The sequence below is a fragment of the Equus przewalskii genome, chromosome 9 (assembly GCF_037783145.1).
Source record: "Equus przewalskii isolate Varuska chromosome 9, EquPr2, whole genome shotgun sequence".
Lineage (NCBI taxonomy): Eukaryota > Metazoa > Chordata > Mammalia > Perissodactyla > Equidae > Equus > Equus przewalskii.
The window spans coordinates 42,266,016-42,289,347 of record NC_091839.1 but is presented as its reverse complement, the minus strand read 5'-3'; positions in this window follow the sequence as shown (position 1 = coordinate 42,289,347).

The window sequence follows — 23,332 nt, the reverse complement described above, 5'->3', positions numbered from 1 at the left end:
TGTAAATGAATTAAATGCTTTTAATTAAAAGGCAGAGGAGGTCAGAATGGATAAAAGTAAAACTCAAGTATATATTGCCTATGAGAGAAACATTTTCAGTACAAAGATTCAGATGGGTTGAAATGAATTGGATGGGAAAAGGTATGTCATACAAATAGTAAGCATAAGAAGACCAAAGTGGCTATAATAATATCAGACAAAGCAGATTTCATTACAAAGAGTTTTCCAGAGGAAAAGAGGGATTTTACATTAGTCAACAAAAAGACATAATAATCATAAAGGTATACGCACCTAGTAACAGAGCTTAAAATACATGAAATAAAATAGACAATTCCATAATCATAGTTGGAGATTTCAAACCCTTCCATAGCAACTGATAGAATAACTAGACAAAAAAAAAAAAAAAACATAAAAATGTAGAGGATTTCAACAATACTATTAATAAATATCAGCCATCATTTTCTCTTCCTTTGATTCACATTTTCATACACTTGCAAAGCCGCCAGTTCTGGCCCCCCACTCCTAGCAATGAAGTTACTCAGGCCATTGACCCTTCAGGAGGCACAGACATGTGGATGGTATCATACTGGAGGAATGTTTCAAAGCTTAGTCTATGGAGAAGCTTCTGAATGCTGAAACATGGCTACATATATTTTTTCCCCGTTAGCCTACTTTATATGAACCAACTCTAGAATTACCAGTCTGTTCCCACAGCCATCTTGCCATCTGCTAGGCTTGCTAGCCACTGTCGAGCTCTCAGAATCCTTCCCTAAGATATCTGGAGTGTTGCCACAACAGATGTTTAACCATCACATTTCATACGTGCTGCCTAGGGCAGACCTCCACATGAGGAACGTGCTGGAGGTCACGTAGAATATTAAAATCCTTTGAAAGTGTCCATAGCAAAAGAATTTATACTTTGGCTCTGCCCCTAAACAAATACAGTCCTTATTTATCTTCATATCTCTTAGCAATTGCTCAGGTACAATTGAAGATTGTATTTGAAGGAAAAAGTAAATGACAAAAAAAATTGCCCTTTTGAAAAATGTGAAAGATCAGGTTGCCCCTTAGAAACATTTTCTGCCCAAGGCTGTGTAGCTACATTGCAGCATTCCATTCCATGGAGTGTCTGCAGAATGAGAGATGTGTGATGCAAGGACCTTCTTATCCTACATGAATTGGGCAAAGGCTTCCCCAAATAAGCAACTTCTTTTCCATTCACCTGAGGACGTGGACCTCAAGTAGTTTCAGTTTAAAACTCTTCATGCAGAAAATTAGACATTTCCAAGGTCTGTGGATTCCATATATTAGCATCTCTTACCACCATAAATCTCCTTACCAGTATTCCATTTATCCCACAGCCCTTGCCATGCCAAAGCCATGATGGAGGGCAGACAAAGTCTAGGGGGTATGGATGTGGGACAGGAGGGGACCTTTGCAAAGGTTTTCTTTAAGATCCATGATTTAAATGGTCCATTCGGGCATAGGCTAGGGCAACAAAAGATCATGGCATTAATGGAGGCAGAGAAGCCATTTCTGAACAGCGAGGGTTTCTCATTTCAGGATGCCCTCCCAACACAGTGGCAGCTCTCAGAGGAAAGAGTCTACTACTTTTCAAGCCCCTCTACCCTTAATCCCATTGGCAGCTTCGATGTTCTATCCTTAAAGAACATTCCTAGCACTTCGCCTCCCAAATGGCAGTACCGCAGCCCAGTCAGCCGCAGAAGACTTGGCCATTGATAACAAGATCTTTTCCCCCTTCAGGATCTCGTTCGCTTGGACTCCTCTGCCATGATATGCCCTGTTAAAAAAGGAACAAAAAAATAAACTTCCACCTTCTTCAACAGAATATTATTCTTTGCTAACCAGAAAGAGAATCTGGTTCATCCCATGATTAATCTTTTCAATGCTCTGGAAGGGCAAATAGGTGACAGGCACGAGGGGAAAGCACTTCCATGAACACATTTTTTACTGGAACTTGTCCCGTTGCAAAGCTCTTCTGCCAGATTCCATTAGGAAATTGCAAACAGATTCATATATCCAAGTGCTCCTCTCTCTCCTACTCATAAATATATAGACATCACATGGTAGGGCGGGGGAAGAGGCTGCCTCTCTCGCATGGCATACCCTTGCACAGCAGACGTGGAGGCAAATGCAAATACTGAACACGGTAGGTCGTGCATATGTGCCTATGAATATATATCATGTTATTACTCCTCAGCAATGAGATTCCAAGTAGCTATCAGAGAGGGGAGGGAAAAGTCATAATCAATACAGCTGCACTTCAGAATGTCAACTGAAGGCAGACAATGATAAGAAGATGGGCAGGCTGTCCCTAGCAGCATGAAAATAAGAGGCAGGACCACCTAAGGATTGATTAGGGACTGGGCCAAATTCCAGCCCTAAACTCATCACAAATTGTGCTTAGAGCTCCTGAGGGAAGGCTCCAACCGGCATTTTTGAGCCTCACATCCCATTCTTTCGATACAGACATCAAGATTGCCTGGGAACCGCTTGGAGAATAAAAAGCCCAAGCAAAAAAATGAATTCGGGAAGGGCTGCTCTCCCATCCAAATGCTTTCAACTTTCCTGAGAAATCCTTCAGCCTCTTTAAAACAAGCCAATACCCATTATTCCACTTTGCCACTCAGGTCCCTAAGGAAGGGCAAAGCAAGTGTGCAGAAAACTAGAGAATAGATGAAAATGTCCATGGACAGGTAGGAAGGCTGCAGCACGGCAGAGCCTCCCAGATGGAATTGGGGAAGAAAACCGAAAAAATCTATTTTTAATGGAATCCTCTAAGATTTTGTTTTCTGATTCTTCCAGAAACATTTAGGTCTTGTCTTTTTGAAGATAGAGACATACACTTAATCACAAGCATATTGTATGAAAGAAAAATGTATAGACCTCTAGACCCCAAAATATATAGCAACGGTTCCAATTTTCATTACCAGAAATAACTAGAGGAAATGAGAAGCAGGTGGGGGAAGGCTTTCCTGAGCGATGCCAGGGCTTCGTTTTAATTCAGTCATGTATGGCCTGCCGCTGCCTCCTGGCCTTGCCGCTCACACACTCAGAATTCAGGCTGTTAAAATCAGCCAAATACACTCAAATTAATTTCTTATAGACCCCAGCCCTATGTTGCTTGCCAACAGAACTCTTCACCAACTCCTGGCAGAAGCAGCACTAAATCTCATCAGTAAAAAATATAGTTTCTTCTAGATGACCCGAAATGTTTGGAGCACAAGCTTTGGGGATCTCAGAATTAATCAGAGAACTGCTCATATACAAAACACGAAACTACCTTTGGGTGTGTGGTGGAAACCTAAAATAAGTTCCATATTTCTTCTATTAGCAAGCTAAGTCTTAGTGGAGTATGAAATCCATGGCTTGTTGATATTGGGAACTGTTCATATTATGTAAATATCTGATAACGTCCTTTGAGGACTTCCCCTGGAGAAAAGGAAGGGCGAGGTAGATCTGAAGGTAAATAACCCACATTTGCTTCTTTTTTGGCCTTTAGGCAGCCCTTTTATTAACTCTTTGAAAATTTAGAAAATTAGAAAATGAAAAAAGGTCATTAGTATCCGCTTTGAATATATCTACCAGAGACCAATGCCCACAGAGAAAGAATAACAAATAGCTAATTCATTGGACAGGGTTCTATTTGAAGTGCCTGATGTACGATCGTTCTTTGTTGGTTTGCAACCCACCTCTGGGACTGTCATATACAGTCGTGTCAGTAGAGAAAGGAGGGTCAGGAAATGAGCTGGAGCCCTGGTTCTGCCACTTCCTGGTTGCTGACCTTTGACAAGTCACTTAACCTCTATAGAACTTAATTTCCTTGTCTGCAAAATGAGGGGTTGAACTAGATGATTTCCAAGGTCACCTTCTGCTATAAAATTTTATGATTCTAAGTCTCTAGCCCTCTTGCAAAAAGCATATCTGGCTGTGCTTGTATGAATTTGTTATGCTTAGCACTATAATGAGCTAAAAAGACCTTACAGTGACAAACTATTATAACTGACAATAAGAGGATAGCCATGATCCTAATGAATTTGCTCGTAATTCATCTCCATGTCAGGAATGGAGACACAGTATCCATCTGTAGCTATGGTAGACTGTTTGGGACCAGGCCCCAGCAAAAGAAGCTCTCACAAAGAAAGGTCAGAGCACCAACTTTCGTGCTTGAACCCACTTCCCCAGTGATTTCACCCACGGATGTCCCAAGAATGCCTACTCTCCCTCACTAAGCCTCTAATCCAACCAGGAGACAGGCTGTGACTTCACATATAGATGTGCAGAGTTCCTGGATGGAGAAATGAGTCCCTACTGAAAGGATGGGTTATCGCATTGGCTAGTCAGGTACTTTCAAGGCCAATAGGCTCTTCTTTTGTGCTTGGAGTTAGAGATAAAGGGCCTCACTCTGAAAGCCTGACACCTTCCTAGGACCTAGAATTCACTCAGAACTCCATTTATTCTTGGGTTTATGTTTTTTCTTATCTTGCTCTTTAGCTATGGTGACCTAAGTGTCCCTCTCTCTCCACTGCCTACGTCCACCCTGATGTACATGATGGATTTTTAAGTGTTGGAAACAACATTGGCATAAATATGCACACTGCCTTCACAGGGCTGTGAGTGTACATGGATGTGCTCACATAGGCACACACTTCCTTTTCAAGGATTGTTGTTAAAAAAAATAAGCTCCTCAGGCAACCTCAAAGCTAACGTCTTGAAGTCTTGACGTTTTAGGTACTAAATTTGTCTTCTATTACAACAATTCTGTTAAATTAAAATTTCATGTTTGGCACTGTTGTTTATGGGGGGATGTTTGTCTGATATTTGCATTTACAAATACAAATGTATTTACAGGGCATTGTACTCAGATGATTAAAAAAGATGGTTGTTGGGCCAACCCTGTGGAGTAGTGGTTAAGTTTGCGTGCTCTGCTTTGGTGGCTTGGGGTTCGTGAGTTCAGATGCCGGTGTGGACCTACACACTGCTCATCAAGCCATGCTGTGGCAGCGGCCCACATACAAAATAGAGGAAGATTGGCACAGATGTTAGCTCAGGGCCAATCTTCCTCACACACAAAAAGGATAGTTGTTTAGTTGAATTACTCTGTTTGGGGTTAGAGAATCTCTCTCATTTTTAAATAATTACTCTTTATATATGAGAAACACATTCAAACGTTTTTAAAACTCTGAACATTTCCTCTGGACTTAATAGAGACTAACGTTGACTACCACAAAATTTTAAATGAATCCATTACTTTCATAATAGATGATCTCTGGCTGACAGATAGGCAACTGTTATGGGTTGAATTTTGTCCCTTACCCCCAAATTCATCTGTTGCAGTCCTAACCCCAGCACCTCAGAATGTGATCCTATTTGGAGATAAGGTCATTGCAGATGTAATCAGTTGAGATGAGGTCACACTGGAGCAGGGTGGGTCCCTAATCCAATATGACCGGTGTCCTTATAAAAAAGGGTAATTTGGACACAGAGACACGCAACGAGAACACCAGGTGAAGGTGGAGGCAGGGATCAGGGGGATGCCTCTATGAGCCAAGGAACACGACAGTTTGCCAGCAAACCACCGGAAGCCGGAGAGAGGAATGAAACAGATTCTCCTTCGCAGCCCTCGGAAGGAACCAACTCTGCCAACACCTCGATCTTGGACTTCTAGACTCCAGAACTGTGACACAATAAATTGCCTGCTGTTTAAGCCACTTCATTTGTAGGACTTTGTTCTGTCAGCCCTACAAAACTAAGACAACTAAATTTGGAAATTTTCTCCTCTAAGCTTTTCTTTAAATTATCAAGACCAAATGCCTGTAACAATTTGTATAAGTCTGACTTGCTCTTTCTACTAACTACAAATGCGCACGCGCGCGCACGCACACACACACACACACACACACACACACACATAGACACACACACACACAAACACACACACACACGCACACAGAGTTACGTAACCACGCCCAAACACGGAGCTGTGTGTCTGGACTCGGCCCCACAGAGAGCGGTTGCTGGGAATGCCCCAGAGACCACGCTGTAACAGTAGACGTCAACAGGCATGGTGTTTTCTTACTCTCGGTCTTGAATCAGTAAAAGACGAAGAAAAAAAGCACACTTGCGTATTCACTGGTTTAGGCCCAGTCATGATTCCTTTAAAGAAGCTGCCAATAGATTTTAGTCATTCTCTGGCAAAGGTTTCTCCTCAACCGCAAACACTACATAGTTGCTGAATGAGTCACCACCTTGAGTAATCTAATTCCTTGACCAGTACACGCCTGCTGCCTACAGCACAGTGTCTTCGTTGTGTATTTCGTTTTGCTCTATTCTCTGGGGCTTCTTTAATACCGTCTGAAGGGTAAGGTTAAGGACTCACCAGGAATCCTTAGAGAGGACGAATCTTGCTTACTCAGCAGCATGTGAACTGGCTGGTCATCAAGAACCAAAACGTTGTTTTACCAAGCTTTCTCATACCTTGAGCTACGCTGGATGTGGCATTATTATTGCAAAAAAGTAATAAAATTGGGCTAAAAGTCTCTTTTTTTCACAAGCTGGGAGCCTTTTGCTAAAGAATGGGGGAAAACAAAAGGAAAGACGCAGAATGATGCTCCAGGAAGGAGGAGAGTGGAACAGAGTGCACCCCATGTCCCCAGCCAGGCTCCCCCAGAGACTCCACTTGCATTGTCAGACATTTTGAATGTCTTCAGGAAGAATATAATAAAACTACCACCAAAGAGTCATTTCTATCAATAAAGTTTAAAGTAAATAAACCTCTGAGCTTATTTTTTCATGACTTTTTAGGTAGTATGCCTTAAAGATACTTTTCCTCTCAACATATTAAAACCACGAAATGTTTTGTTCTTTAACCAGGAGATGTTTTTCCTCCAAGGCTGGTAGATTGAAACATGTTGAATATTTGTAACATTTCCTTCTACGGACAATTTTTTCTCTTAGTATCTGGCCAGCTCTTCTTGAGTTCCTTTCCCTCTTCTGTCTTTAATCACTTACCTAATTTTTATTCTTCCAGAAGTGGGTACCAATATTATGGAAGTAGAAATTAGAGAAAGGAAATCATCAACAAAATGAAAAGGCATCTTACCGAATGGGAGAAAATATTTACAAATCATATATCTATAAGTGGTTAATATCCAAAAATTCATAATAAATAAATACTCATAATAAAGAACTCATACAACTCAATAGCAAAAAAAAAAAGAAATCCAATTTTAAAATGGGCAAAGGATCTGAGTGGACTTTTTTCTAAAGAAGACATACAGATGGCCAACAGGTACATGAAAAAATGCTCAGCACCACAAATCATCAAGAAAATGCAAATCAAAACTACAGTGAGATATCACCTCACACCTATTAGAATGGCTATTATCAAAAAGACAAGAAATAACAAGTGTTGGTGAGGATGTGGAGAAAAGGGAACCCTGGTGCGCTGTTGGTAGGAATGTAAATTAGTGCAGCCTCTACGGAAAACAGTATGGAGATTCCTCAAAAAATTAAAAGTGGAACTATAATATGATCCAGCAATTCCACTTCTAGGTATTTATCCAAAGAAAACAAAAACACTAACTCAAAAAGATATATGCACCCCCATGTTCATTGCAGCGTTATTTACAATAGCTAAGATACGGACACAAATGGATAGAGAAAATGTGATATATTTATATATCTCCACACATAAAGGAATATTATTTTGCCACAAAAAAGATAAAATCCTGCCATCTGTGACAACATGGATGGATCTTGAGGGCATTATGCTAAGTGAAATGTCAGACAGAAAAAGACAAATACGATCTCACTTATATGTGGAATCCAAAAAAAACCCCCAAGCTCCTGGATACAGAGAACAATTCGTGTTTGCCAGAGGAGTTTGGGGGTGGACAAAATGGGCGAAGGGAGTCAAACGATACAAACTTCCAGTTATAAAATAAATAAGTCATGGATGTAATGTACAGCATGGTGACTGTAGTTAATACTGTATTGCATATTTGAAAGTTGCTAATAGAGTGGATCTTAAAAGTTCTTATCACAAGAAAAAAAATTCTGTAATTATGTATGATGACAATGTTAACCAGATTTATTGTATTAATAATTTCACAATATATACAAATGTCAAATCATTATGTTGTACACCTGAAACTAATATAATGTTGTATATTAATTATACCTCAATTAAAAAAAAAAACAAATTGGAGGGGCCAGCCCACTGGTGTGTTGGTTAAATTTGCACGCTCCACTTCGGTGGCCCAGGGTTTGCTGGTTTGGATCCTGGGCTTATCAAGCCATGCTGTGGCAGGTGTCCCACATATAAAGTAGAGGAAGATGGTCACGGATGTCAGCTCAGGAACAATCTTTCTCAGCAAAAAGAGGAGGATTGGCAGCAGATGTTAGCAGAGGGCTAATCTTCATCAAAAAAAAAAGAAAAGAAAAGAAAGAGAAAGAAATTGGAGAAATGGAAGAAAAATCCTTTAAACTCATTTCAACTATGCTGCCCTATTCCATAACCTTAGCAACCGCAGGAGCAAGAAAGACATATCTGAAGTTTATGCCCTAAATGGGGATGCTTTCAGAACAAGCTAAGGAGTGGCAGTTTAATAGTATTGTTCATAACTTCAATCGCATGGTAATACACAACTCTCACAAAACTCGCTTTGCCCTCAAAACAACCCTGAGAACCAGATGTATTACCACGGAGGAAACAGAAGCCCTCTGGTTACACGGAAGGTGATGGAACCAGGGACACTTGGCTGCTCAGACAACTTGCTCTGGACAGGAGGCTCAGCCATCTGCCACAGTGAATCTCTAGTTAACTTACCCTCAGACTCCTTTCTGCCTAGGGACAGCAAAGTGAGCCACAAAACTTCTCTGAGCTTCTATTTTCTCATCTGCAAAATGAGGATAATGCCACCAATCCCCACAGGATAAGGTAAGAGTAAAATTAAATGATGCCAGCGAAAGAAGGGTAATAAATCATAAAGTGTCATACACGTGTTATACAAATCCCTTCTTCAGGAACTGTATTGCAGAGTGTAAGAACACTTATTTGTGGTGCCAGCCTGGTGACAGTGGTTACGTTTGCACACTCCACTTCAGTGACCTCGGGTTCGGGGCTTCAGATCCTGGGTGCAGACCTACACACCTCTCATCAAGCCATGCTGTGGTGGTGTCCCACATATAACATAGAGGAAGATTAGCACTGATGTTAGCCCTGTGACTATCTTCCTCAAGCAAAAAGAGGAAAATTAGCAACAGATGTTAGGTCAGGGTCAATCTCCCTCACCAAAAAAAAGAAGGATCACTTGTTTGTTGTTTGACTTTAGACAAGTTTCTTAATATTTCTTAGGCTCAGCTTCCTTGTCGGTAAAATGAGAATACTACTAGCACCTTGCCCATAAGACTATTGTTGAAGAGTAAAGGACGTCATCTATGCCAAGCACCTAGCGCTGGTCAGTGCATAGACACAGCGGGTCCTCCATAAATGTTGGCTATTGTTAGTAAAGCCACTCACATTGGATCCCAGCTCTTTACGAGCACAAGAATAAGCAGATGAGCAAAGTCCAAGGACTCCATATTATAATCCTGTCTGTGCAGGCTCTTTGCTCCCATGGCAGTTTCAACTCTATACTCTCAAAAGACATTTTGGAAGAGCTCCATTTACCATTGATTTTGCTCAATTAACATCCCTGGTCCCCAGCAAACATTCAGCCATTGGACATGGTTTGCCCTCCTTTTACTTCCACTGCTCTAGAGTGCAGTATTTGGTTGGAGAATATTTATGCCCATCCTGATCTCCAAAAGAGGGGCAGCGTGACAACACCACTTCAAAAGATATTTGGCAGTTATGGAACCTATAAATCATTTTATGTACTAACTAGGAAAAGTCAACCCTAGTTGTCAGTGAGTAAAGGAATGTAAAACCCAGCAAAGTGGCCAACATACGACTGGCACTTAAGACAGGCTGGGGTAGAAGAGAAAAGTAACAAGGTATGTTTCAGATTGGATTGGTGTCTGATCATAGCTTGGAAGAATGTTACAACAGGAAAAGAATAAACACTAGCACAAACTAATCTTAAAATCTCATCAGTCTCTGGTTATGAATACTAGTTCTTAATTTAATCAGGTAACTACATTTTTCTGTAACTTAGATCATCTGAATATATGTATCTTTACGTATTGCCTGAGGGTCATATCAATTACACAAACCAACACTCACAAGAGTGGAAGTTGTTTAGCTGTGTTTGGGTGCCCTTGTGGCATCTGGGCCAGTTCCTCAGACTTATTTTCAGGGAACACTGGAACCCTGAGAAGTCTCAGTGACCTTCAGAGGACAGCAACTTAAAGTCGGGAAGGTGGATGCAGATGGAGCATCCTGAAGTGCTCAGCCGTGTCTTGTTCCTTAACATTTCAGAAGTAAATTTGTTCATGCTTCACAAACATTTGATTTTCCTCTTAATTCTTTCCCTGGGAGGTCTTATAGGGTCCATGATTCAGATCTTAGACTTCCTATCCTGTTTGCTTTGTTTTTTCAGAACTTAAACATTGAACGTGTTACTTGCTATTGTACGGGAAGCTTACTCAATCAGAGAACGTTTAAGAAGCGCCTGCTACCTAAAAGGCATTACAAAGGGCAGTGTGGTTGATTCTGTAAACCCTAGTGACCTGCAGGCAAGACGGAGGCCCAACTCTACACCAGGAGCTGAAGATGTAAATTTGAATGAAGGACAGCTCGTGTGCTCTAATTTATAGACAAACGAAGGACGCAGGCATATGAAGAATCACAACACAACATGAAAAGTGCAGGACAACCAGCAGATCTGTGTGTTTCCCCCCTTTTCTGACCCCTCCTGCTGAAATGTGTGAAGGAACGTAGTGGCGGTATCTCAGCACCTCTGGAGAAGCTGAACACAGGACTGGATTGAAAGACAACCCAACAGCTAGGTACTCCCGTCTGCTCGTACTCCCACGGAGCCCTTTTTTTTTTTTCTTTCTCATAAGAGCCGTAGAATTTTCCTGTGACTCTGGAAAAAAAGCCTTTCACTGGGGCCTCTCACTCTTGCCCCAGTTCTCTCTCTAGTGTTGTTTTTCTTTCTTTCCCTGCTCCCTTCCCATGTCTGCTGGTGTCTTTGACTTCCTTCCCCTTCCATTGTTCCAGTGTTGTCATCCCCTCATCATGCTGGGCGAGCCCAAATGACACCTCGTAAACGACCACCTCCCTGGAATAGACAAGAGTATTTCTTGTGCCATGTGGGTAACTCTGCTGTATTTTTTTTTTTTAAGATTTTTTATTTTTTCCTTTTTCTCCCCAAAGTCCCCCGGTACATAGTTGTGTATTCTTCGTTGTGGGTTCTTCTAGTTGTGGCATGTGGGACGCTGCCTCAGCGTGGTCTGATGAGCAGTGCCATGTCCGCGCCCAGGATTCGAACTAACGAAACACTGGGCCACCTGCAGCGGAGTGCGCGAACTTAACCACTCGGCCACGGGGCCAGCCCACTCTGCTGTATTTTATAACATTTAAAGAGTTTGACACTATCGCATTTACAGTCTGTATTTTTAACTTTTTAATTTGAAGAAAACCCGTAAAAACCTTTACCTTTTTACGCCTATGAACCTGACCCAAATGAAAGCACGAGGAAAAGAAAATTATATAATTATGAGAACTTCCTCCCTGTTTCAGGATGTACACATTTCTGGAAGAATCAAGAAACACAGAGTTATGTTGGAGCTGAGCTAAGCCAGGGGTATGCATTGCTTTTTGTGGCATCCCCCTCGGGGGCTGTGGCTTCGGGTGCTTTTTGTCTAACTGGGTGGGACAAGAATGTCATTGTTGCTGTCTTCACCACAGTTCTGGGAATGAAGAATAGCAACGTTCTTTATTTTTACATCCCAGTGTAATCTCTTTATTCAAGGCCTACACTTCAGAAGGTCTCAATTTGAAATGTGGATCTTGGAAAACCCAGTCTAGTGATCAGGAAGAAAGCTGGGGGAGCATAGGAGACTGACACATGCTCCCCAGCTGTGTCGCTCTGACCTGCGGGTGCACTGACCTGTGGCACGAGGCTGGCCAGTTGGAGGTCCTCCTCTGCTTGAGGCCAGCTAGGAGGCGGTGCTGTGGCTCCAGGGTGGTGAGGATGAGCACAGACTCTAGCACCTCACTAACGGCAGGCGGACCCCGGCTCCATCACTTACTAATGTGACTTTCAGCCAGTGACTTAACATCTCTGTGCCTCAGTTGCCTGCCTGTGAAATGAGGAAAGAAATAGAACCTACCTCAGGGGGTCCTCGTGGGGGTTAAGTGACTTAGTATTTATAGCGATCTTAGAGCTGTGTGTTGGGCATGTTGTAAGTACTATGTGCATGTTTAGTATTAGGATTCCCAAAATTCCCAGGGAAATCCAGTTAATGGCATAACAGTCTCCTTTATCTGGACATAAACCACGAAATACCAGCATTCGATATACTTAAGTTTCAAATCACATAATCCCGGATCCTGAAGACGAATTTTTAAAAAGGCACAATTCCTGGTAATATTGTAACCAACAAACAAAAAAGAGGTAACAACACAGGATTCCACTGAGCCATTTCAAGGCCAAAAGGGAATTGACCCAACAGGCTTAGAGTTGTGCCATGGCCCTCGCACGCACAAGCCTTTCAGGACTCAGGTGTGTATGTGCTTCAAAACACAACTCTGTTGAGATGGACAGACTTTCTCCCCAGATCCCTGGGTTCGGAGAAACCCACAGTTCACCACGGCATTTTGCTCAGCTCTAATTAGGAATCTGATTGCTGGTTGGCCTTGCACAAAGGACTTTTTTAATTAGAGCTGAGAACGCTTAGAAAAATCCACTTGGCAAGTCAACTCCCTCCCTCTATCTCTTTTTTAACATCTTGCCAAGATCATAAGGAAAGGGGGAGCTTAATTACAGTTGGTGTATATATCTTTAAGAAAAAAAATACATTAAGTGCTTTAAAATAGGCTCTCTTGGCTCTGTGATCACAAGGATTTTACTCACTTCTTATCCATGATTGGTCTCATTCTCAGTTACAGATGAATCAGACACATTTTGAGCAGCTTTAAGATTTGCTTTTCATCCAAAGCCAAGTAGGCAAATGGCAGTGAATTCACAAGCTTTTCCAAATGATCTCATAGGTTCCTCTGGCTCCACTGTGGGGGCCGTTTGCACTGTGCAATGCTGTTATCTTAAACACCCTGGGCCTGCTATGTCCAAGGAGAGGCCAGAGCGTAGGGCCGGCAAGGCACTCCACTTTCCAGAAGGCAAGTTTGAGCCCCTTAATATGTGCATGTGGCAGCCGTGAATTGAAAAAGGAGAATAAAATAAGCACAGGAAAGATCCTGAGCCAGAAAGATGGGCTTGGAAGAGGGTGGGGTAGACACAGAGACTTAGCGATGGATACTGTCCTTAAACCCTTCACGAGAGCATCGTCATCTCTCAACGCATCAGCAGAGCCACCCTCTCATTACATCTCCCAGCTTGAAAACAGGTGCCTCACTGTCCCCTTCAATCCATTTGAACCTGGCTCTGGTAGCCAGTGACTTTTTGATGATTTATATGAAATATCTGACAGTACACGGAGTAGCTGAACCCAGGGTAATATATGCTCAGGGCGACTCTGTGAAGCTCAAATCAGCCACTCGGATGCACGAGATTTTCCAACTGAAGTTTGCTTTTTATGGCTCCTTTAGTCTCTGCCTTTTTTTTCAAGTCTTTGTGCCCCAGTGCTAAGGGTCCCTTTCATCTAATCTCAGGAACCTGAAGCTCTGCAATGGAATTACATTTCTTCACTTACTATTTATGCTTGATGCAAAAATAAGAAACCGGGTAGAAGCAGAAGATGCTGTCACCTACTGTCTGAAAGGGATATGTCGATCATTCTTGAGCCCCATCCAGCTCTTTCACACTTTTTCAATGTGATGCTTCTGTGCAGACTCTTGAGTTTGGCTCTGCGGAATTATCTTAACATTCAGGCACATCCCTCTCTTTTGAGCCTGTGCGGTTCGTGGTCAATAGGGATTTCAAAGTCTTCTGCCTTTTGACTTAGACAATTGGTGAGGGGTAGAGGAGCCCAGCGGTTCTGAAATTGTTCCCATCACCTGGGAAAATAAGATGGCTACCCCACTGCTTTCCGACGCAAGCATCTTTCTACGGTCACTCGGGTTACTAGTAGCAGCCACAACAAATACATTCAACGATTTGATGGTGAAATGTTATTGGACTAAAAAATTCTTAATATCAGAGAAAACGTTGGAGAGAGAACAGCTTTCTAATTCAAGCCAGGTGAATTTCCAAGATATTCTGCTGATTTATCACACCATATGTATGCCTCTCCTTTACATTATTTTTACCTCATCTTAAGAAAGATCAGACATCTATTTATCACCGTTATGTTCTTCATACTATTAAAAATAATCAGGTTTTTGCGTTACTTTCTTCCCCAACCGCCAAGAAGGCTCTCCATAACTCAGCATCAGTTCTTCTACTGAGCTGGAGAGGGAAACATCATTATCCTTGTTTTACAGATGGAGAAATCTGAAGGGCGGGGAGGCTGTTTTGCCTAAGGTGAAAGCGTTGTTTTAATCCTCGACTTTTATTTTTATCTCTTCGGATGTCTTCCTGAGGGTGGTAATGAGCTTGGAGGATTCGTCAGGACTGAACCTTGTCTGAAGACTTGTTTATAAAATTATTTCAATAAAATTCGCAATCAGATTGGCTGGGGCGGGTCTTCAAACCCAGTGGCTTCCCTAATGAGCGCGCTCATCAGGGCGGCACAGTCTCGTTACCGGCGGCTTCTCCCACACTTTGTCAAGGCGGGTGATGAGGGCTGATGGAAGTTTATTAGTAATAAAGACCAAAGCCCCAGGAGCTTTTATACGAGAACCTGGTTTCTTTTTCATTTGTTTAATTATTTAAAAAGTTAGGTTGGAAAATGTTTGTGGAGCAGCTAATAACGTGACTTCAGAGGGATGGCTTGGCACATCCCACTCATTAGCTCCGAGGCTGCTTCGCGTTGGACTTTCCTCAGTTAGTTGCTGTCTGCTTATTTCCCTTCCTTGCGGTTGTGCTATTTGCCGCTCTGATTCCTATCTGCCTCCCTGACGCAACTCACACGTTCAAGTTATTTACGCAAACGACTGAATTCTCAAAGTAAAAAGGGATCCAGAAGGAGGATTTTTACGTTTCAGAGCCCAGGGGGTCTATGTACTCATGGGCCTGGGGGCCACCAGGGATGGCTGTTGGGTGGTGGAGTTCGTCTTCCACGTATGTAGCGTTTTGAAACATAGGTCCTTTGGTTATTTACAACAGAACAGCACCGCTGAAGACAGGAGGCCAAACTGCAGCCATTGCGGGGCCAGGTTGTCAAAAGACCCCTCACTCAAAAATGGAAAGTGCTTCTCAGTCCTAAAGATCCACCATTGCTCGAAATAGCTCCCCTCAACACACACCAAGTTGACTCAATTGTCCCTAAGCCTCCCTCGAAACGGGAAAAAGGCAAAGTAGGGGCGGGTTCACCATTGCCTCCTCGCTTAACGGAAGCTCCACTGGTGAGGACTGCACATGGGCCTTCGTCTTCCCGTCTGAAAGCTGCATTTGGAGCGGGTAGAGAGAGAGAGGTCATTTCCATTCTATTCATTTTTATTGTTTCTTTTTGAGGAAGAGTAGCCCTGAGCTAACTGCTTCCAATCCTCCTCTTTTCGCTGAGGAAGACTGGCCCTGAGCTAACATCCGTGCCCATCTTCCTCTACTTTATATGTGGGATGCCTACCACAGCATGGCGTGCCAAGCGGTGCCATGTCTGCACCCGGGATCCGAACTGGCAAACCCCGGGCCACAGAAGCTGAACGCGCGCACTTAACCACTGGGCCACGGGGCCGGCCCCCATTTTTGTTGGTTTTTAATAACATTTACAGTTTGCCAATACAATTTCTTATTTGCAAATGACAAAGCAATACATGCTCATTGTCAAGAATTTAGATAAAACAAAAAGTATTGGGAAGAAAATAACATTATCCTTGATTACATCACCCAAAGAATAAATGTTAACCCTTGGCCTAGGCCCTAGCAATCATAAACAGACACTTAGTTTTTCATTTAGGATTAGTGTGTATACAGAGTTTAGATCCTCCTTTTCTTTTCCATGTGATGCTAGTTCTTGAGTATTCCGTTATGTTCTTAAGTAGTCTTTGAAAATATGACTTTTGTCAACCACATAAATTGCATTATTTGATATACTATGACTTACGTACCCATCTCTCTAATGTTGGACACTTAGACTGTTCTAATTTGTAGTTTGCCAGCCCTGGCGGTTAAGATTCAGTGCTCTCACCGCTGTGGCCCAGGGTTCCTTTCCCAGTCAGGGACCACACCACTTATCTATCTGTTGTCATACTGTGGGGGCTGCATGTTGCTGTGATGCTGAAAGCTCTGCCACCCGTATTTCAAAGACCAGCAGGGTCACCCATGGTGGACAGGTTCCAGCAGAGCCTCCAGACTAAGACAGACTAGGAAGAAGGGCCTGGCCACCCAATTCCAAAAAAATTAGGCATGAAAACCCCATCAACAACAGCGGAGCATTGTCTGATGTAGCGTCAGAAGGTGAGAGGATGGCACAAAAAAAGATCGGGGTGGGGTGTTTCGCTCTGCTGTGCACAGAGTAACTAGGAGGTGGAATCAACTCAACGGCACTAACAAAAAGATTTGTAGTTATCATAAATTCTGTAACGCACATCCCTTTACAGCACACCTCGTTATTTCTGGAGGGATAGATTTCTCAAACGAAACTAATGAGTCAAAGTCTATTAACATTTTGAAAATTCTCAGCCTCTGTTTTCAATAAGCATTGTACCAATTTATATCCCAATTGCTGTATGTGATGGTGTCCTTCAAATTGAATCTTTACCACACTAATTTTTTTTTAAATCTTACCAATTAGATAGATGCCTCCATCTGTTAATGGCATCTTATTGATATTAATTTGTATTTGTTTAATAACTAGCTATTTTTAGTAGCTTTATGGAGGTATAATTCACATACCATAAAATCTCATTGCAAGTGTACAATGCCGAGACTTTTAGTAAATTTATAGAGTTTTGTAACTATGACCAATTTTAAGACAATTTTAAGACATTCCAATTTTAGACAGTTGCCATAACCCCTTAAAATTCCCTGGAGCCCATTTGTAGGCAATCCCCACTCCCACTCCTGTCCTCAGGCAGCTATTGATATGCTTTCTGTCTCTATAAATGAGTCTTTTCTGGACAGTTCATAGAAATGGAATTACATGTAATGTTTTGTGCCCGACTCCGAGTAATGTTTTTGAGGTTTATCCATGTTGTAATAGCATATATTTAATTCATTTTTAATTCAATATCTAATTCCTTTCTGATGAATTCTTTAGTGTGGACGTATCATATTTTGTTTATCTCTCCAACAGTTGATGGACATTTGGGTTGTTTCCACTTTGGGGCTATTAGCAATAATGCTGCTATGAACATTTGCATATAAGTCTTTAGGTGGATACGTTTCATTTCTCTTGGTAGATTCTAGGAGTGAAATTGCTGGGTCCACTAGTTTTTTAATGACCATCAACTGGTGAACAGATAAACAAAACTTGGTAGATTTCAAACTTTACTTATGTTCCTGAGTGGTTTGCATAACATAGAAATCATACATTTTCTGAAACCTTGAAAGAATTCTTTGGTAAGCCATCTGGACTAGGAGAGTTTGGGGAAGGAACTTTTTTTTATAACTTTGTCAATTCCTTTTCAAAGTTATTGGTTTTTCATATGGATAATTTACTTAATCAATTTTAGCAATTTCCCTCAGAAAATCATCCCTTTATCAATATTTTCACATGCATTAACATACAATATTATCTTATTCCATTTGAATCTCCTCTGCAATATGTTCATATCCCTTTTCCATTTCTAATATTATTTGTTTGTATTTCCTCTTTCCCTGGATTTGAATGGTGACAAATATTTTCATTTGTTAGCCTTTAAAAATATTGAAAACACTTGGATTAATCAATTATACTTTATTTTCTAATTCATAAATTGTGTTTATCTTTCTTATCTATTTCTGCTTATTTGAATTTGTTTTATTCTTCTATAGCTAATTTTTTTTAGTCATATGCTTAGTTTGTTTATTTTCATTATTTCCAGTTTAATAATGAGAGTGTTTGAGGCCCTCAACATACTCCTTTGTACTGATCTGGCCACATTCCGTGAATGCTTATATATAATATTCTGATTTTCATTACTTTCTAAATAGCTTGCAATTATTGTTTGAATTTCTTTTTTTATGAAATCCTTATAAAGAATTTTTTAAATTTCTAAGTAGTTGAGAGTTTAGACGTTTTTATTCTTATTTAAACTTGTGTAATTTTCTTCTGGTTTTGTCGCATTCTGCATAAAAGTTTTCAGATGGAAACTAGACTTTTGGTGGTGAACAGGATGCAGTCCATACAGAAGCCAAAATATAATGATGTACGCTGAAATTTACACAATGTTATAAACCAATGTGATCTCAATAAAAACATTTAAAAGAATGTTTTCTTTGTGGCCTTATACACTTTGGTTTTGCTCAGGGTTTCAAATAATACTTTTTAAAAAGGCTTATTCTTTGCTGTTAGAAAATAAAATTCAATATTTGCCTGTAAATCAACTTTAATAACTATAGTATTTCGAACTTTGCTGTCCTTTTTTTCTCTTTTTGTTGTCAAAGTCTGGGGTATAGGTCTCCTACTGACAATTTGTTTTTCTGTCAATTTCTCCTTCCGTCAAATTTTGTTTATATTTAATGCCGTGCTTTCATCACATGACTTTTATCACTGTAATGTTTTCACTCTGCATTGTACCTTTTATCAACATAAAATGCCAAAACGGATCCTTTATCCTAAGGATTGCTTTATTATGAATTCTACTTTGTCTAATTATGACTGCCACTCATGTTTTCTTTTTATTTGTATCTGCTTGATAAAGATTTGGCCATCATTTTATTTTTTAACCACTTAGAATTAATTTTAACATTTATTGATTTTTTTCTGATTTCCAAATGAATTCACGTTTATTGCAGAAATTCTGTCAACTATAGAAAAGCACACACACACAAAATCATCCATTACCCGGTATCCAGAGTTTTTTCTTCCTCTTCTTTTTAAGTTTTCTGTGATATGTTCGAAGAAAGCCAGAAATGCTTGCGTCCATGCCTACAGGTCACAGGCCAATTAAACCAGAAACCGGATCATTCCACAGTCCAGAACGTGGAGAGACAAAGGTATCAAGGAACCAGCTCTAGTTTCTGTTTCACTTCTTGACATTCGAAAACAGTTAATCACATTCCTCTCTTGTCTACTGTGGGAGCGAAGAAATAAAGCGATTAGATTGCCAGGTATTCAAAGCAAGAATGACGTGAATCTGCAAGAGTCAGGAGGAAGCCAAGGCAGCTCCCTTGCGTCAGTTCAGAGAAGGTGATTCCAGTGGCTGCTACTGAGAAGCAAAACCTTGCCTTCAGCACAGGCCTGGGGTGTGTGTATTGGCAGTGATGTGTGTATATTGTTTGCGGTGTGTGTGTGTTTTGTGTGCATGCTGTTGGTGTGGGTGTGTTTTTTGTGTGTTGTCTCCTTGAGAGTGTATGTTGTGTGTGCGTTGTTGGTGTGGGTGTGTGTTGTTTTTTTGTGTATGCTGTTGGGGTGGGCATGTGTTTTTCTGTGTGTTTCTTCTTGTTTGTGTGTGTTGTCATTGGAGGTATGTGTTGTTGTGTGTTTTTATGTGTGTTGCTTGTGGGTAGTGATGGTGGCATTGTGTGTGTATATGTGGGAGGTCACAGCAGTAGAGAGGGTTTGGCAGCACCCAGAGGTCCCACTGGGGGAAAGCAGATAGTCAACACAGCTGAGTCTGTTTTCTTCTAGAGGTCAGGGAAACTGGATCCAAGAGCTGCCTCAAGTCATATTCTGGCTGAAAAGCAAGGTCCAGAGCTTAGGCAAAAATGTGTCCTGTGTCAAAGGATCAGAAAACAGGCTCTCTAAGGAAAGGTTAAAGCGATTGAGCCCTTTAACATAAAAGTAGAAAAGATTAAGTGGCTACTTAATTACTACCATCAAATCCATGAAGATCTTCTTGCAGATAGTGCTCAGTGACTTTCCACTTTCTATAGAAGACAGAAGGGGTGGAACGCAATCCACTTAAACAATGGAAAGATCAAGGAGTTTCTTAACCTCAGATTTACACAACATGGAACAGTCTGCAGGGAAAGATTATAGAATTTCCATCCCCAGTGATCTTCGAAGAGAGATAAATAGCTGTCCAGAATGCAGGGGCCATGAACGACTGGAGAAGAGCACAGGCTTTTGGGTGAGGCAGACCTGGGCTGGAATTCTAGCTCTGCACAACCCCGGAAAGATCACTTAACCTCTTCACTCTTAGTTTCCTCATCTTTAAAATGGGCATAATGACAATTGTATCACAGATTTGTGTTGGATTAAATCAAATGACAACTTACATGAATCTCCTTGCCCAGTACCTGGTACCTGGTCAATGCTCAACAAATGTTACATAGAGGAGAGCAGAGCTGAGTTTAGAAACAGGGAAAAGCCCTGGACTTCTCAATTATGTGACCCAATAAATTCCACTTTTTGTCTAAGCCATTGAGTTGGGTTTTATGTTGCCAAATGAATACAAACTGCTATAGGCTGTGTAGGACATACAAAAAAAGAACAAGACCGAAAAGCTTCTAAATTGTAAATGAGATGTTTACAAAAATAATAATAGTACGGGGCAAAGTATTTGTTATAAACTGTTTATCTAGGGCTTACTATGTGCTAGGCACTGTGCTAAACCATTTGCATACCTTGTTTTATTTAATCCTTGCAACAGCTATTTTTATGGAACTAGCAGCATTTGACCTCGAGCTTCAGAGATGGGTAGAAATTGGAAGATTTGAGAGGAGAGTAAAGAAGGTAAGTGGAAAAAGGAAAAAACGAGACAGAAAAAAGCAGGACAGTTTCAGAAGTAGCTGCAAGTCCTATTAATCAGGGCCTGGAGGGCACAAGGGATGGTAGTGGGGAATAGGAATGGAAAGGCAGATTGAGATCAACCCATTGGGAATGTGGGGGAATGCAGAATGCTAAGGAAAGGAATTTGTGTTATTAACAATGAGATTTTTTAAGCAAAGAAGTAAGAGACTCCTAAATCTCCTCTCATGTAGCTTAGATTTTTATCTGGGGATAATATTCTTACAATGCAGGAAAGTGAAGATCGTTTCCAAGGTGAGTATAGAAGAGGGGGAAATCATTAATGTATGAGTATTCGCATTTTTCCCCTCTCCCTAACTTTATAGAGAGTGACTCTTCTTTCTGGGTCAACAGTGAGATGCTGTCAATTGTGCAGGGTCCAGGTAATGAGGAAAACACGGCAAAAAGTTAAAACCTGAGAGGGTAAATTGGTCTGTAGAAAGAAGGGTGTATGTGGTGGGCAAGGGAGAAGGACAGAAGCCTGAGTGTTGGAGCTTGAGGGGTTGGAGTTTGAGGAGGAAAGAGGGAGAGACTCTTAGGGAGCCATTGCCATCCAGGTGAAGGAAACTGAGAGTGACAGGTAAAGAGGGTTTTTAGAATGTGGTGGTGTGTGCTTTCTTGAGAGAAAAAGCAAAGACTTAATGCTTGTCTTATAATTACTTTTTCCCTTGTAGATTGCAGATGCTGGGACTTCTTATCATTAGGAGGAAGAGCTTGAGTTAATACTTATTGAGGAGCATGACCACCTGACGGTAGTGAAGAGGAGAAGCATTTTGCGTTCTTTGAGTGAAGTCACAGGATGCATCTGCCCAGGGAATGTGCTGGGAACCAGCCTACCTTGAGAAGAGGTGCCAAAAGGAAAAATGAGAATAAAAGGTGTGGGCATGTCAAGACCATGTGATGGGTTTCTCCAAAAGGTAAACATAGAATTGCCATATGATCCAGCAATTCCAGTTCTGGGTATAGACTCCAAAGAATTGAAGGCAGAGACTCAAACACATCCCTGCGCACCAGTGTTCCTAGCAGCATTATTCACTAAAGGCAAAAAGTGGAAACAACTCAAATGTCCATAAAGGGAAGAGTGCATAAACAAAATGTGGTTATACATACAGTGGAATACTATCCAGCCTTAACAAAGAAGGAAATTCGGATATATGCTACAACATGGATGGAGCTTAAAAACATTATGCTAAGTGAAATAAACCAGACACAAAAGAAAAATAGTGTATGATTCCACTTATATGAGGTACCTAGAATAGGCGAATTCGTAGAGGCAGAAAGTAGAATAGAGGTTAGCAGGGCCTGGGGGAGGGGAAGATGAAGAGTTATGGTTTGATGGGTAGGGAATTTCTGTTTGGGAAGATGAAAAAATTCTGAAAATGGATAGTGGTGATGGTTGTACAATATTGTGAATATACTTAATGCCACTGAGTCGTACACTTAAAAATTGTTGAAATGGTAAATTTTGCGTTATGTATGTTTTACCACAATTTTGTAAAAGTTACATGTGATGGAGGGTTATTGATGCTAGACTAGGGAGTCGGGGTTTGCCTACTATCCCAAGACACAAGTCCTGATGAGAAGGGAGGGCCATCAAAATGCTGTTCCAAGAAGACTGATCAATAGCAATGAAGTAGAGAAGCTTGGACCAATGCCAAGCACCGCCCCAGGGTGTGAACTTCAAACCAGTGAGGATGTGGAAATTCTAAGAGCCAGACAAAGGAAGAATTCAGGGAAACTGTGATTATTGGAGGGAGAGAGAGAGAGGCATTGGGAGAGCCAGACAATTTTCGTGATTTCAGCTTTTTTGCTCCTTACAAAATATTTGCTACAGTGGTTGATTTCTATTTTTTAACAAGCCAAGTATTTCCTTCCTAATATTGCCTAAATTTACCTTTCCAATTGCTGCCATAAATAGAGCTCATCAACCACAAAGTCTTCAGAAAATCGTCAACCTCAGCCAACAAATAGTACTCAACCCTATGGAAAAAAGTGGGCAGTCATGACTCAGGCAAAGCGACTCTGTTTTTCTGAATGGAAAAAACATTCCACGTTTTGATCTTGACCAAGAACATTACTGAATGCAACTCTGAGGTCTGTAAATAAACTTCTTTTTTTTTTTTTTGGTGCTGCAATGTTTCCTATTACATAACCACATGCTTTGACAAAGAGACAAATGTCAAACTTTCAGCTGACCAACGTGAAAGCCATTTCACAACCTGTTTTTCAGGATCTCCTAAGTTTCACTTTTTAGGTTTCCATAACCCTG